Here is a 14,454-nt window from a genome sequence, read left to right on the forward strand (position 1 = left end):
GTGTGTGAGGGTTCAGCAGCAATTTCAAGATTTTCATGTGCATTCTGAGCTGCAGTATAAAGGTCACCGATGACCTTTCTTGCTGCTTGCCGTGGGGAGGTGGATGTAGATGCAATAACTTTATTCTTATTTTGCTGGCTTCTTTATAAGTCTTCAGTCCTGAACTGCAGGGTGGGAGAATGTCACTGTTTGACTGTCTCTTCTCAGAGTTTACCAGTGCAGGATTTTGTAAGCAATACAAAGAAAATCTTCCACCTCACTCTCCCTTCCCCTCTACATTGCACTCCCAGTTTCATTAGGTTGTTTGATCAACTTAATTGCAACTTGCCCACTCCACAGAAAGTAAAATAAAGTTGTTTGTTTCCAGACTTTCCAGTGATGCTGTTTGACTTCCAGGGAGGCTGCTCAGCACACCTGGGAGCAGACAGTGGCCAACCTCATCTTCTTCCTGTGCTTTTGGCTCTGTCTCTTACTGAACAGGGACATTCCTACCCTAGAATATGCCTGCACAAAACTTGAATATTCTATGTACCAGATTGAATAAAAAGCAGCAACATTAATGGGAGGATTGTCTCTCCTGCTTTGTGCCAGTGTTTTTGATAGGAAGGTTCTAGAGTGAGTATTTCAACATCCATTGCTGTTCCACTCAACTCAATTTGTACTTAGATTTTTGTGTGCTCCACATTGTGGGGCACCAACCTGGAAAGCAGACTGCTGCAATTTGGGTGAAACAGAATCATCACTCAAACTGGCAAAGTGGGTCATCTCTTCTGTTTTGGAGAGGCAGCACTATTTTCAGAGCAGTTGTCCAGCAATAGAGGAAATGTTTGACACTGCCTCTGTCCTAAGGCAGTCACAGTGATGAAGCTGCCAGTGACTTATGTGACTGTCCCCTGTCTGAATATGGCTCTGCAAGGGGTTAATGCTGCAGTGCTGTAAAAGATTTGAAGCTGATGCTGTTCAGTGTTGTAGGAAATACAGCCCTCTCAGAAAGCTTGGGAAGACCTTGCAGTAACTATAGGCTTACATCTGTCTGTGTTTTGCACACAGCATCTGAACACAGATAGCAAGTAATGTCTCATTTAGAGCTCTGTTTGGTGCTATGTTTAATATGTTTATTCTGGCTGGCAGAATGTAGTTTATTGCATCAACAGGGCTGAGGGTGGCTGCATTAGGCAGTTCACGTGAATTATGAGGCAATCTGAGGTCTTGCCTCAAAATGTTTTGAAAAACTGATCAAGTGTGCAAGTTTTGACTGTCCTTCACACACTTGTCCCTTGCCCATTTTGCAGCAATATGTCTTGGTAGCCACAGCTGCACTGTCAGGGTCACTCAGAGAGCTCAGAGAGATGAATGCTTTTAGGCTTTTCCTGCAGCCCATTAGGCACACACTCTCTGTCTTCAGTGTCAAATGTGACCGTCTTTTTGTCTGTCTTTTTTTCCTGAAAAGACATCTCTGTGGGCTCTGCAAGGAAAACTGCTGTCCCTGCTGATGTTTAAAACCTGTCTGATCACATCACAAAGCCGTAATCGAGTACAGTGTGCCTTTCAGTACTTGTAGTGTGTCTTTCTCTTTGGAAATGACACTCACCAAGGAAGGTCTAATGACAAAGGGAAGCTCATGGGGTTCATTACTCTGCTGCATCACAAGTTTTCTTTCCTCTGTTCCCCTGGGCAGAGGCAGACTTATTCTACTGTTGACATTTAAGATTCAGAAAGGTACAAGAAGGTTTTTCTTCTAAGCATGTAGGTCTATGTTTTTTGGTTTGGCAAACCTGTTCTGTGGAGAGTGCAATGAATGTTTAAACTCCTTTCTCTTTAATCTCTGAACAGAAATCTATAGCTGATGCTACAAATTGATTTCCAGTCTAGTCATGCTCTTCCATTGCCTATTAATATTTACATGCTGTTCTGTCCCCCCAGTGAAACAGTGTTCCACCTTCAGTAGATTCCTGGGCAACAGGAACAAGAAGGATTGATGCTGGTTGAAAAAAACAATTGTCCAGGATTTCCCTGGAGTGCCTGTCTCCATTTTTGATTTACTCCATTTTAAGAGAGAGAAATCATCAAAGCACTCTATGTAATAAACTAAGATTATTAGTAGGTATGCACTGATGTTTAATTTCAGATATATATGGAAAATAGTTAACTAAACAGAAAAAAATTTAAAATAATTACCTTATTGACATGATCTCCTCTAACTTGGATGATTTTTTTTTCCATATCTAAGGCTATTGTATGCCTTTGCACATCTGTGTGAATCTGTGCAGCATTATGTGTTGTTACATCTTGGGAAACGTGAAATTGCCCTTTGAAATCTAATTCCTCCATCATAGCTACTGGCTATGATTGCTTTCCACTGTATATCATGTTCTCTCACTGGGCATTGGTCACTTTCCTCCCAAGTTATTGCTCTGCAATCTGATTTTAATTTAGCTCTCCTAACAAAGGAGAATTAAAAAAATAATTAAATGGAGGAGCAACTAAAACTGATTAGAACCCAAATTTATTAAATTCCATCATTGATCATTTTCACTTTTGATAATTCCCTAAGGAGAAGATCACTTACATATGAGAGAATGAGAAAAAAATCTCTTTATATAAAAAATTAGTATGTAGGGAAAAAAAAAATCCTCAGGGTTGAGAATAGTGTGGGAGCATCAATTCTTTCTTCTTTGCTCTGTTGCCAGTTTGGAATTTTGTCTTTGTGCTTTTCTGGGGGAACAGTGTCTTTTATTCAAGCAGCTCACCTTGTTCTGCCTGTCACTGATTTGAAGCTCCCAGAAATAAAAAGACTGGGGGTTATCCAGCTCTTTTATTCCTTCCAGAGGTGATAATATCCACTGCTGAAATGCAGCGTGCTCTGTCTTGTGTCTGATGTCACTCACCAGGAGTTTGCTGCACCTCCCTGCTATTGTGCTTCCCCAAAACTTCAGGGTGGGGGTTTTTTCTGTGCTGAGTCTCTCTGATGGGAGATATTTCCCTTCACTATGATATTTTCAGACCTGCTGCTTCAAAAGTGGGCTCACCTACTGATGTCTGATGGGTTTGAGTGGGGGGAACATATGGTCTTCCAGTGATAGGCATTGGGTTTCCCTGACCTGTGAGCAACCCAAACTTAAATTCCCATAAACAAACCCAGGTGTCAAATCAAAATCTAGCAATGAGCTAATCCTGGGTAGTGGAATTAGTTGAAAGGAACCCTTAATTAGTCTAAACATACCTTCCTGACTCAGTACTCTGGTATTCTGTACACCCATTGTCATTTTTCCTTCCTCTTTCCCACTCCCAATTTAATTTGCTGTTACCTTCCATAGTGGATGACACTTTTGTACCTCTTAAAGAGCTTTGATGCTCATGTGCTAAAGCATTCTGCAAATTAAGGAGCTAAAGTGCTTTAGTATGTAGGAGTCATATTTAACAAACAAGATATTATAGTAACTTGGAATTGATGACACATCACCATAATTGCTGGGATAGTCTGCAAGACTAGGCAAGAATTGGCCCTTGAAATAATCATATGTTTTTCATTTAATTACAGTAACACTTTCAGGATCCAAGGGAAATTCTTTTTAGCAGTAAAACATTTACTGACTCTCAGCTTCAGGTGAACATTTACATTTTTGGTGACATTCTCTTTATAGAGAGGAAGAAATAGGAAGAAATCCCAGCAAAACTTTTCCATAATGAGCTGTTTGAAGAATGGGAGCTATGAACTAGAATGTTTTGGTTTTTTTTTCTGAATCTGACTGAAAACATATTTTAAAAAAATACTTAGACAGGAAATGAGGTTCTCTGTTTTTAATGACAGTGAAGTTTTATAATAATTTTTGTTTAAATTTGTTTTGAACAGGTTTTACAATACCAATGATAAGACAGTACAAAAAAAGTTTCAAATATAAAATAGTATTGAAATGAAACATACAAATGTTAAAACAAACCATTGGGGGATATTTTGCAGACCAAAGTCTTATTTTTGCTGGATACTGAGTGTTCATTTATGTCCATATCATGATATTTAAAAAAAATTTCTTTTGAAAAGTCTCTTGACAAATGACTGCTCAGCATCCCAAACCAGAAGGATATTTTCTTTTGTTCATTTTGAAAGCTGGGTTTTAGCTGGAAAAACATCCAGTGGGATGCATTAGGCTTTCACACATCAGGTACCTCATTTTCAATCTGACCCTAATTGTAGGTGTTGAGTGTCAGAAATTATGGGTCTGAGTGAAGCTCCTCTCAGGTTGTAATTTCACTTGCTTTACTGTTCCCTCATAGAGCAACATCTGCTCTTTTTTGGAAAATTTTCACTTAATTTTCCTTCTTCCTAGAAGTGAAGGTTGATAAAATTCTCCAGAGTTTTGCATGTTTAAATTTTCTTTTAAGCTTTATAACAATAATCTGCTTAACTTCTGAAGACCTCTCTCTATAAGAATACTTCATTCATAACATTGAGATAGAACAGTTTTCAAGAATAATCAGAAAAAGTGAGGACTTTTAATTATGTTTCTCCACTATCTTCTTTCCTCTGGAGTCTTCTCAGACGTGTTACTCCACACAGCACTTTGCTGACACAAGGACATTTTTAAAGATTTAGGACCAGTTGTGCCTCTCTGAATTGAGCCAATGAGCTCAGATTTTCAAAATAATAAATACTATAAAAACCTTTGCAAGGCAAAAAAATTACATAGGGATTAAAGTCCAGAAATGGTCACTTACTGCAAAGAAAGATTTTTTTTTCCCCCTTTAAAAAAATCTAAATCAGACCAGCAGTAATTTATAAGTAAATAAGTAATTTCTATCATAGTAAGCGAGTGCGGTATTTTTAGTACAAAGACTAATATCGGGTCCCTGTAGGGCAGGTTGGAATTAGAGAATCTATAATCCCTTCCAACACAAACCATTTTTCTATGATTGGTATTTGGTTTTCTGTGGAAACCCAGCAACCCAAATCCTGTTATTTAAAGGTAGTAAAACATGTTCATTGAGAGGACAAAACAGCCTTTAGCTCTCAATCTTACCATAGCCTAATCATTCACTTGCCTTGGTCTCTGGAAAAGCATGTCCTGATTTTTGAAGATGTGAGCTGGCATCAGCTGTTCAGAGGTTGCCATTGCACCTGTTGCCTGAATAAATTCCCATTGAATTAGAAAGATGTTGCTGTAGTGTATCTGCCAAGAGATATAATTTCCTGGCAGGACTTCCTGCCTGCCAGCTAACTCCGTATGGAAATGTGTTTTGTGCTAAAAATCCATGGTTTGTCATAGTTTAGGGGTAGCACTGAAATCCTGATTCGGTCAGGAGGAGACACAGTCCACATAAGGGGATATTCATAAAGATATTGCTCCAGGCTACCCAAGCATCTTGTCTCTCCTCCTCCCTCAGTCCCTCCCTCATCAGCTATTAAAATATTCAGGCCAACAGCCTCGTGGGTCTGGGCATGTTTGAAGCAATGAACCTCAGCACAAAAAGGGGTAAAAGGATAAATGTTCCCATGGCAATGCCTTTAGAGTGCATGCTTCAGAAGCAACATTTGTCTTATTGTTACTGTCATGTCAGGTGCTGTCAAACCACCTTCTGTCTTCTGTACAGTTATTGAAAAAGTTAATTAGTCCAAAGGGAAACTTCTTTCATGTGGACAAGGCTCATGAAAAGATTGCTATTTATGGCCTCATTTATGAATGGTTTCATCATGGACAGGTTTTTGACCGCTCTTATTTAATATCAAGAACCCTTTTCAAGAATTCCTTGAAAGAAAGCAAAACAAAGCAAAAGAAGTGTTTTATCACTTCTATCCTTAATTTTTTATATAATAAAATGTCATAAAATGCCATTTTATAAAATAAGATGCCACAAAATTTAGCAGGACTGAAGATCTTCAGCCTAATTCAATATTTAGAGTGAAAAGGTTTCTTTTGGCAATTTAGATAAAGTGTAAAACAATAAAGTGAGAAAGAATCTGTGACTAGTACAAGAGTTTTAGCTGGATTTATATTTACATGGAAAGCATTGTTTATGGACAGCCCAGGAGGTATCTCTGTTCCAGTGCCTTTTCTTTGCTAGTAGTCAGCATTGGATGCTTATGCTTATTTGGCAATAATATAGAGACTAAAAAGTGCAGAGTTATATTTTTTTCTACTTTACACTCTCAATCCGAAGTGCAGAAAGTTATATATGAATTTTAATAGCCTTTGATGGAATTCCTAATTGGGTTTTGAGGTAATATATTTTCATTTCCACATTTTCTCATTTATCCCTTTATAATTCCAACATCTCGTGGCACTGAATCTGCAATATAATATATATAATATAATATAATATATCTGCAATATAATTATGTGTTTTTTGAAATAAAAATCAGGATAAAACATCTGCACAAAAGCAAGTAGTGATAGAGTAGTATGTTTATATTTAAGGTTAGAAACTGGATGAACAGTCTCAGTCGTTCCAGCCAGATGTTTAGGGGCAGCCTGAAAAAGGAACACGAGAAGTTTATCAGAAAAAGTATAAAGTAAATTTTCAGATGACTGAACTTAATTGCCCAGGTATTTTCCTACAATAGGTTCCTTTTTCCCCTCTAACTTTTAAACCAGTGATGGTACATCTTTCTTTATACAAACCATGAAAAATTAGGGAGCACAGCTCCTGCCAGCATTAATTACAGCAGTTATGAAGTCAAGGGACTGTTAGGAAAGAGGCTCTTAAAAAGCATTTGTAACTTGTAAAAGAAGGACTGATCTGCTGTTGCCATTAAGAGTCTCATATTTTGAGAATTTGTAAATCCTACAGGCTACATGTAGGAAACACCATTTTGGCATCCTGGAAAATTGCCAGTGGAGTTTTAGTGTGTTCTCTTCAATCTGTGCTTGTGGACACAAGAACAGACTCATGAAATACCTAGGGGCATTTTTATTTCCTGCCTCATCAGAACGACTGCTCTGCTGTATTTAGCTTTTCAGTTGACTAATTTGTAAACACTTCCCACGAACTCTGTAATTAATTGGCAGGCAAGACTACAGCCTGGTTGGAAGTAATTGCAGATTACTCTTAATTGTAAAATCAGGCTTTGGGTGGGTCGTTTAACACATATGCAGATTAGAGGCAAATATAAGCAATAATTAACCTGTGAATGTAAACAGTGCCTTGCTTTGGAAGGTGAGTGTAGAATTATTTTGCTTGTCCAAATCTCCATGCACTCCTATTTTTAGGCTGGAATACAGTTCCAAGGGCTGTGCATCCATGCAAAGGCTCTGAGGAAGGGGAGAATATTGTCAGAGTTTCCATTAATAGCGAGGTAACCACAAACTCGAGGCATTCCTCACCTGACAGCCACCCAGCCCAGTTCCACCCCTCCCAGCCACACTCTGTCTCCTCTTATTGCCAGCTGGAATAAATCAAAAGCTGCAATGAGTCAGCAGGGCTCAGTGAGCGCTTCTCTGTAGGTTTGCAGCTGCTGCTGAGCAGCCTGGGCCTGCAAAAAGCACCCAGCCTCTCGTCAGGGAGATGGATTATTATGTAGATATAATGAGATTGTGATTTAAATGGGTATAAATCAAGTGAGAATCAACCCCTGTAAAGCTGACTGGTTGAATTGTTGAATTCATGTCCTTGTTCTTTACACACTTCCCTGCAGCATCCTCTGAGGTAGGTATGCATTGTCCATTCAGACTGTTTATTTATTGGTTTATGGAATGGCCTGTGTCCTCAAAATTTGTTTTGATTAACATTCCTGAAGAACTTCCTTATATTTCAAGCTCTGAGTGGGTCTACAATTTATTTATGCTGTACATGAAATTTGCTATTTCTGCAAGCATGGCCACGTAGTGCTTTAGTAATTCCCATGTTTTTCAAAGTTTGATTCCCCCAGAAGCTGCTTACAGAAATGATGGAAACTTTATCTAAGTAATCATGTCATAAATATTTAAATGACAGCTACTTGAAGAACATTGTGCTGTCAAATGGCTTTAAAGATGTTTCTGTGCAACCTCAGCAAAAATGACTAGTGTGTGTGACATTCCAGCTCTGGTATGTGATATTTGGCTGAGATAAATTGGCAGATTTTGGTGGAGTTCTTTCTATAAAACTACTTTCTTGGAAGTGCACAGTCATACATTAAGCTTGTGTTTGAGTAAAACCTTGTGATGATTTTTATGACTTATCTGTTGAGAATATAAATCAAAATCATAATTATGGAAAAATCATGGATTATCAGAGTCTATTACACATTGGGTAAGTTTTCACAGCTTATTCTAAAAAATTCATTTGAGCTTTACTTTGGAGTTTTTTTTCTGTGAGATAATGGGTACTTTATGGAAGAACTTTTCAAGACTGGTTTAAGAGAAAGGATGAAGGTTAATTTTTGTGCATCTTATTGGACAAAAAGTGTGCATTCTGACTGGAAATGAAACCAGGACACAAAAATAAAAATAGGGAATGATGCTGGTGAATCATATATTATGACTTCGTAAATTCCACAAAAAGAATTTAATTTGAAGAATTTTGGAAGTAACTCTCCACTATCAGCATTGAAACTGATTCTTATTTAAAAGAAAGAAAGCAAAATGAAAATATTGTAGCTTTCCTTTGACCAGAATTATCTATAGCCTTCTAACTGTGATTAGTGTGTTTATTATAGTGCATCTATTAGTCACTAAATTAGTCATTAAACTTGAAAATGTAGCTAATCCCAAAGTGAATTTTAAAATTTCTATTCAATTTCAGGCTGCTGTAATTGGATTATAAAAAATCATGAGTCATTACATTAAACACTGGGATTGCCTTTGACAAGGTGCCCAGTAAAAGCTGTTTTGTTAGTAAATTTAATGACAAAATATCTGAAAATCTATAATGGTGTATAGATGGACAATATCAAGACTGAAAGATAAATCACCTGAATTACTTGCTGGACTAAATGTAATAATTAGCTATTTATTAACTGGCTTTTACTGTCATTCTGATATAAAATTCTAATCACATTTATGGATGTTTTGTCAGTTACAGTATAATTTTACTGGAGCTGTTAATTTGGGTGAATCCAGTAAAATATATTTTACCCAAACACAATTTCTGTCTGAGTTGGCTGTGAAACACTGCTGCTGATTTGAGTGTTTGAGACCTGAAATACAAAATTCAGGCTAAATTGTGTGAATCAAATTATTGCAGTTCTCTGATCTTCGTGCCACAGCTCTTTAAACAAAGTATCATATAAATACACTTAATTATAAACATTCAGTGTCCAAAATGTACATAGTGCTCAATGGAGCATAAAATTGAAGTGTTATCTAAATAAAGTCACATGAGGGATGCAAGGCCAGAACAGGCTTGCTTTGAACCCAGTAGTGCAACAGCTGCAATGCCCACACAGCAATTTATTATCTGTTTGGTAACTTTTCATGGCTGGAATCTTTCTTACCCACTTGTGTCCCAGTTCTGTCCTGCCCTGTAATGATCTGTACACATCAAACTTTGTACCTGTCCTGAGTGCTTCCTTTGAGGTATCCCCTTTATTTCACATGGAAATGCCATGGCTTCTGTGGTTTATGTGTTATGCTCACTGGTGGACTGCTTTTCCAATTCAGGATATTCAATATGCTGCAAAATTCACTGGAGACAGTTCATCCAAGGCTCCTGTTTATCTCTTTGGTGGATTGGTTTTCTAAATGTAGGAACGACATGTAGCTACGTACTTTGCTCTGGGTTAAAAATGCATTTGGTAACCAGCAATGTGGATGAGTTAGAACCTTCCTGCAAGTTTGCCAAGCTGGCAGTTCTGGGGATTGGTGTGCAAATTAGGGTGCTTGGGCATCCTATTTACAGTTCTGTTCCTCACAGGTGTTAGGGGACTAAGAATGTTCTTTACTGCTAATTTTTCACTTTATCTTTTCTTTCTCTTTTCTCATTATTTTCCTGTCCAGGCAGGGAATTGCTGTGCTTTATATTTAGGCAGTATCATTTCAGCTGTCTTTGGCTGTGTCTTCTCTGGCCTGTTCTCCCTTAAAAGTAGTAGCACAAATAGTCTTCTCAACTACCTGTTGCACATGTTTTAACATTCAGAAATAGGCAGATTTTTTTATTTAATTTTTTTCATATTCTTTTATTTCATATGTTATTTAATTTTTTTTTGGTCTCAGTTTTAGTATGCACAGTACATTCTATCAGGTTCACTTTGAGAATTGTTCCAAAACAAGGTAAGGTCCTGGCTGCAGGGCCATGACTCAATAAAATTTTGGGTTCAAAACCTCCTTGTCAGCAGGAAATGAAAAACACCCTTCATTTGCTCAGGCATTTGTGATTTGTGTCAATGAGAAATGAATCACTCAATTGGCAGCAAATCTGGCACAAGTCCTATCCCAGTATCAAGTGGTTGTATATTTATTTTAAAAAAAAGTTAAAAAAATGGTCAATCTCATTCCTACTGCTCAGGTATAAAACACAGCAGGCTTAGCTCTGAAAAGCTTGGAAGAGAGACACAAGTTTTTTCTTCTCTTTTGTTTTCCTTTTCCCATTTTACTGAGGGTTCTTTATCTTTTATAAAAGACAATAAAGCAGTACTGCCTCCCATAATATTATAAATTATTTTAAAAATTCATGGGAGAGGAGGATTAGGAGAGGAGGATTTTATCTCATGATCTGACTTCAAAATCTTTGTTGCCCTCTGAGGTGGCACCAGCACTGGTGGTATTTTCAGCATGCACAGTTCCAGGAAAAAATTGCCATATTTTCATAGCTTCAGAGATTCTGATAAGCAAGTCTTTTGTGGACTGTCCAACACACCATGATCTGCACTCCACAGATGTCAGTCAGTCTTGCTGCACTTCCCATTTCAAAGTCAGCAGCAAAACTGGTGGCGTGAAAATGTTTCTGTAGAAATAGATTTCCTGGGCAGAGTCCATGTAAAATGAAACCCAGAAAATATATGAGCATAATTCAGAGGATTACATGGCTTTTGAGGAATAATTTATTGTATGGATTTCATTCGCTGCTCATGTTGTTTTCCCCTCCAAGCAGGAGCTGCAAATAGTTGTTTTTTCTTAGGCTTCTTTGCAATTCAAAAAATTGGGCTGATAACTTTCTTTCAATTTAAAGAGTCATCGGGGAAGACTGGTTGACATGAAGGGAATGAAAATTATGGGTCATATTCAAATATTCAGGAAAGCTGAAGTTCATAAACACAGGGTCAGTCTATGTGTGCTCTTTGATGTTCCTGTGATGCCTGAATCTGCCTGGTCAAATCAGGCTGTTCCTGGATCAGCTGAGCAGATGTTTAGTTACAGCTATTTACCTCTGCCAACTTGCATAAAAAATTTATTGGCTATTGGTCAATGGCAGAAAAAAAAAGTGGCTTAAGCAATTAATTATAATTTAGTTTATAAACATTTTGCAGTGAGATTTATATTTTAATTTAGTGCTTGTGAAGAATAGCATTGTAATATTCTTTTTTTTTTTTTAAGATTAATACTGATTTATATCTGTTTGGAAATGCTCTGACCTTGGTTTTCTGAGGACAGTGCTGCAGATCTAAGGAGAAACTTTTTTCTTCCCCCATTTCCATTTTGAATTGCTCTTTACCATGCAGAATGCAGATTTAATCTTCCAAACCAAAGGATTTGGGCATAGGCACGCGTGCAATGTTCCTTTTCTGATGATGGAATGATGTGTTTCCTGGTAGATACCCTGCAGACAGTATGGGGAAGCCTGGTGGGCATTTCTGCTCTGCTACTTCCACTGGCCCCTGGTGATTTTTTTTTTGGGAGGTTGTGAGTCTGTTTCTTTCAGTTTATAAAAAAGAGATGCTTTAGCATCTTTAAAATAAGATGCTATTCAGATTTTCATCCAATGTCCACACAAAAAAGAAAGAATTTTTCAGTTACACCTCTAAATATCTGTGGGTGAAATTTGTATCAAGATTATTTCACATAAAATTCATATGAAATCCTTACCTGGCTGGGCTTAATAACAAAATTGCCCTGTTCAGCAGGGTTGGGCTGTAAGTACAAATTCATATCATATTGCCATTCTTCACCTATCTCTTCCTTCTCCTTCCTCTGCAAAAACTAAACATGTTAAAATTTTTGATAAAATGTTGAGATATAAAGACTGCTAAATTGGTGTTGAATATGCTTTATTTTTTAGGTCACCTAGGACAATAAGAGAAAGATGTCACTTGTAGCCAATGAACTCTAAATCCTTTGAAAAAAATGCATAAATAGCATAAACTTTTGATAACTGGCATTCTTGATCTGTGGAATACTACTGAGCACCCAGGCTTGTGTAACTCTGAAATAAATAATCCATGTCTCTCTTGTGTAATTGTTGCCTTGCTGCATACTGACTAACAAATCCAAGTTTTGTGGGCAACACTAATAAGAGCACAGCATGAAAGCACTCCTGAGGAGCTTTTGTTGGTCCAGAACCTTTGTTTCTTTTCTGTAATTGACAAATGTAGAAGTGATAGCAAAGTTCAGGGCCCAGGTGATCAGTGGCTTTCTCTACTTGGTAATAATTGAATTCAGTTGATGTTCATGTTGGCTTGAAGCCTTGTGTCTTGAGACTCCAAATGTATCTTCCCACACAGATGTCCTGGGATTCAGCAGTATTTCAGCACTGAAATTTCCTGGCAAATTTCTCCTCTCAACTCCTTATAAAATAATTGAAGGACAAAATGATTTAAAATCATATATATGAATACCAGTTTACCATTCGGTGTCTGATTGGTGTTTATGAGAATAAATAATGTGTTAAATATCAATCAATGGTCTCCTCATTCTGAATGTCTATTTTGTGTGTGTCTGTTTTGAGGGTTGTCCATCTCTATAAAGTTTTTTGTTTGTAAATTTTGTAATTGAACATTTTCACCTCCTCCTCCTTGAGTTTTACATAAAGGGAGAAAAGAATAGCACAAAGATTGCAGCTGGGCAGTAATTTTGAAGTGTCCCCCTTTTCCAAGGATACCAGAGCCATCCATTTAATTGTCTACTACTGATTTTCCTTCTTATCCACATGCAGGATATGAAGATTTTCATCACAATACCATTTTTTAAATTGCTGATTTTAGAAAACTGCTTTACCTTCTCATCTTTCTGTGTTATTCTACGTGGAAAGTAATTTTGACATCAGGCTTTTTAATCTGTTTCACTCTTTTTTGCTAACTATGTAGGATTAGAACCATGTTTCATCTCTAGCTGAACTACTTCAGTGTTTGTTTGGAGCTAGGAAGCATTATTTTTCCTCACCAAATGATATGGTTAAAAACAGGCATGAAAGACTGGATGGAAGCTTCTGGGAATGAGTTGTGGATGTGACTTTTTCATTTCACTTGGCATTCATTGTAGATAACCACTGAGATTAAGTTTTATGCACTACTGATGTTGCTGACTTGAATTATGAAGGGATATGATAAACTATGGAACTTGAGCTGTAGCTGTGGACATCAAGAAAAATACAATATAGATGGAAGATGTGTGCAAAGGTTCTGCAACCAACAGGAAGAGGGAGAGCAGATGGAATTTAAAAACTTTGGCAGAGGGAAGAAAACAAACCTTTGTCGGGATTCTTCTTAAAATTAGTGCAAGGCATTGAATTAGTGGTGTGAAATAGAAGTCTCTGGAAGCTGGGTGCTTAAATTACGTATTTAGGTAATTTGTTTGCTCTGGTTTATTACCTTTGCATTTCATTTTTATTTTTTAAAATTTTTAACACAGTGCTGAAGATGGGAACAAGAAATAAAGCGACAGGGGAGGGAGACTGTAAGAGTTACCTTGCGATAATTCCCTACGTGTGCCTATTTTAAAGTGATGACCAAAATTCATTATCTTTGTCTTTTCAGGCTTTAGATGAAAAGCTTGTAGCAGCTCATATCTGAATATGTAATTAATCTTCTATTTTATCTTTTAAACTGTGAGAAACTAGGTCAGATTTTGAAGTGTTCCCTCTCCCGCAAACACCAATCAATCAAACCCTCCCTCAATCAGACCCTTTTTCTTCACTTCCATCCAAACACTTTCCCCTCCTACTTTTCCCTTTGAGGACCTTGCAGGCACCACAGGGGTTTTCCTTTCACAGCTTTTACTCCTCAGATGCTAAAGGGGGTTCCAAGGTCCCATTAAAGTGTCACCAGAGCAGCAAGAAGAATTGCACCTGTTTTCTGTCTAAAATACACCACCAGGGAGAAGGGTTAATGAGCTGTGCAGGGATAAATAATGGTTGCCAAAAGGATGGTTTTATAATGTTAGCACTTAAGTGTTTTGAAAAGGTTTGAAATTGCAGAAAAACATGTATTCAAAATGTATGAGGAGGGAAACTAAACCTTTTCCTGGCATAATGATAGTTGTGTGGGAACCTCTGTACATCATCACTGAGCTGTGAGGAGCCTGCACTATGAGTCACATTAGAAATTACTTGGAAAATGGATGAAAATGTGGCTTTGTTCATCAATGTGCACTGTATATACAATCCTAG

At 37.4% G+C, this 14,454-nt stretch overlaps 2 long non-coding RNA genes across 2 annotated transcripts in view; one reads left to right on the forward strand and one right to left on the reverse strand.

Moving 5' to 3' along the window:
- Positions 1-3,786: 3,786 nt before the first annotated feature.
- Positions 3,787-7,422, reverse strand: LOC111926328 (uncharacterized). The gene is made up of 3 exons (XR_002862855.2): positions 7,320-7,422; positions 7,121-7,247; positions 3,787-6,467 (listed from the first exon to the last, which is right to left on the reverse strand). It is a non-coding gene; the product is annotated as an uncharacterized LOC111926328 (long non-coding RNA).
- LOC111926326 (uncharacterized) overlaps positions 7,411-14,454 on the forward strand; it is a 148,144-nt gene continuing 141,100 nt past the window's right edge. The window contains exon 1 of the long non-coding RNA XR_015283790.1: positions 7,411-7,641. This is a non-coding gene — a long non-coding RNA (uncharacterized LOC111926326). The remainder of the gene's footprint in view (positions 7,642-14,454) is intronic.

This window comes from Cyanistes caeruleus, chromosome 2, assembly GCF_971803275.1.
Source record: "Cyanistes caeruleus chromosome 2, bCyaCae1.hap1.1, whole genome shotgun sequence".
Classification (NCBI taxonomy): Eukaryota; Metazoa; Chordata; class Aves; order Passeriformes; family Paridae; genus Cyanistes; species Cyanistes caeruleus.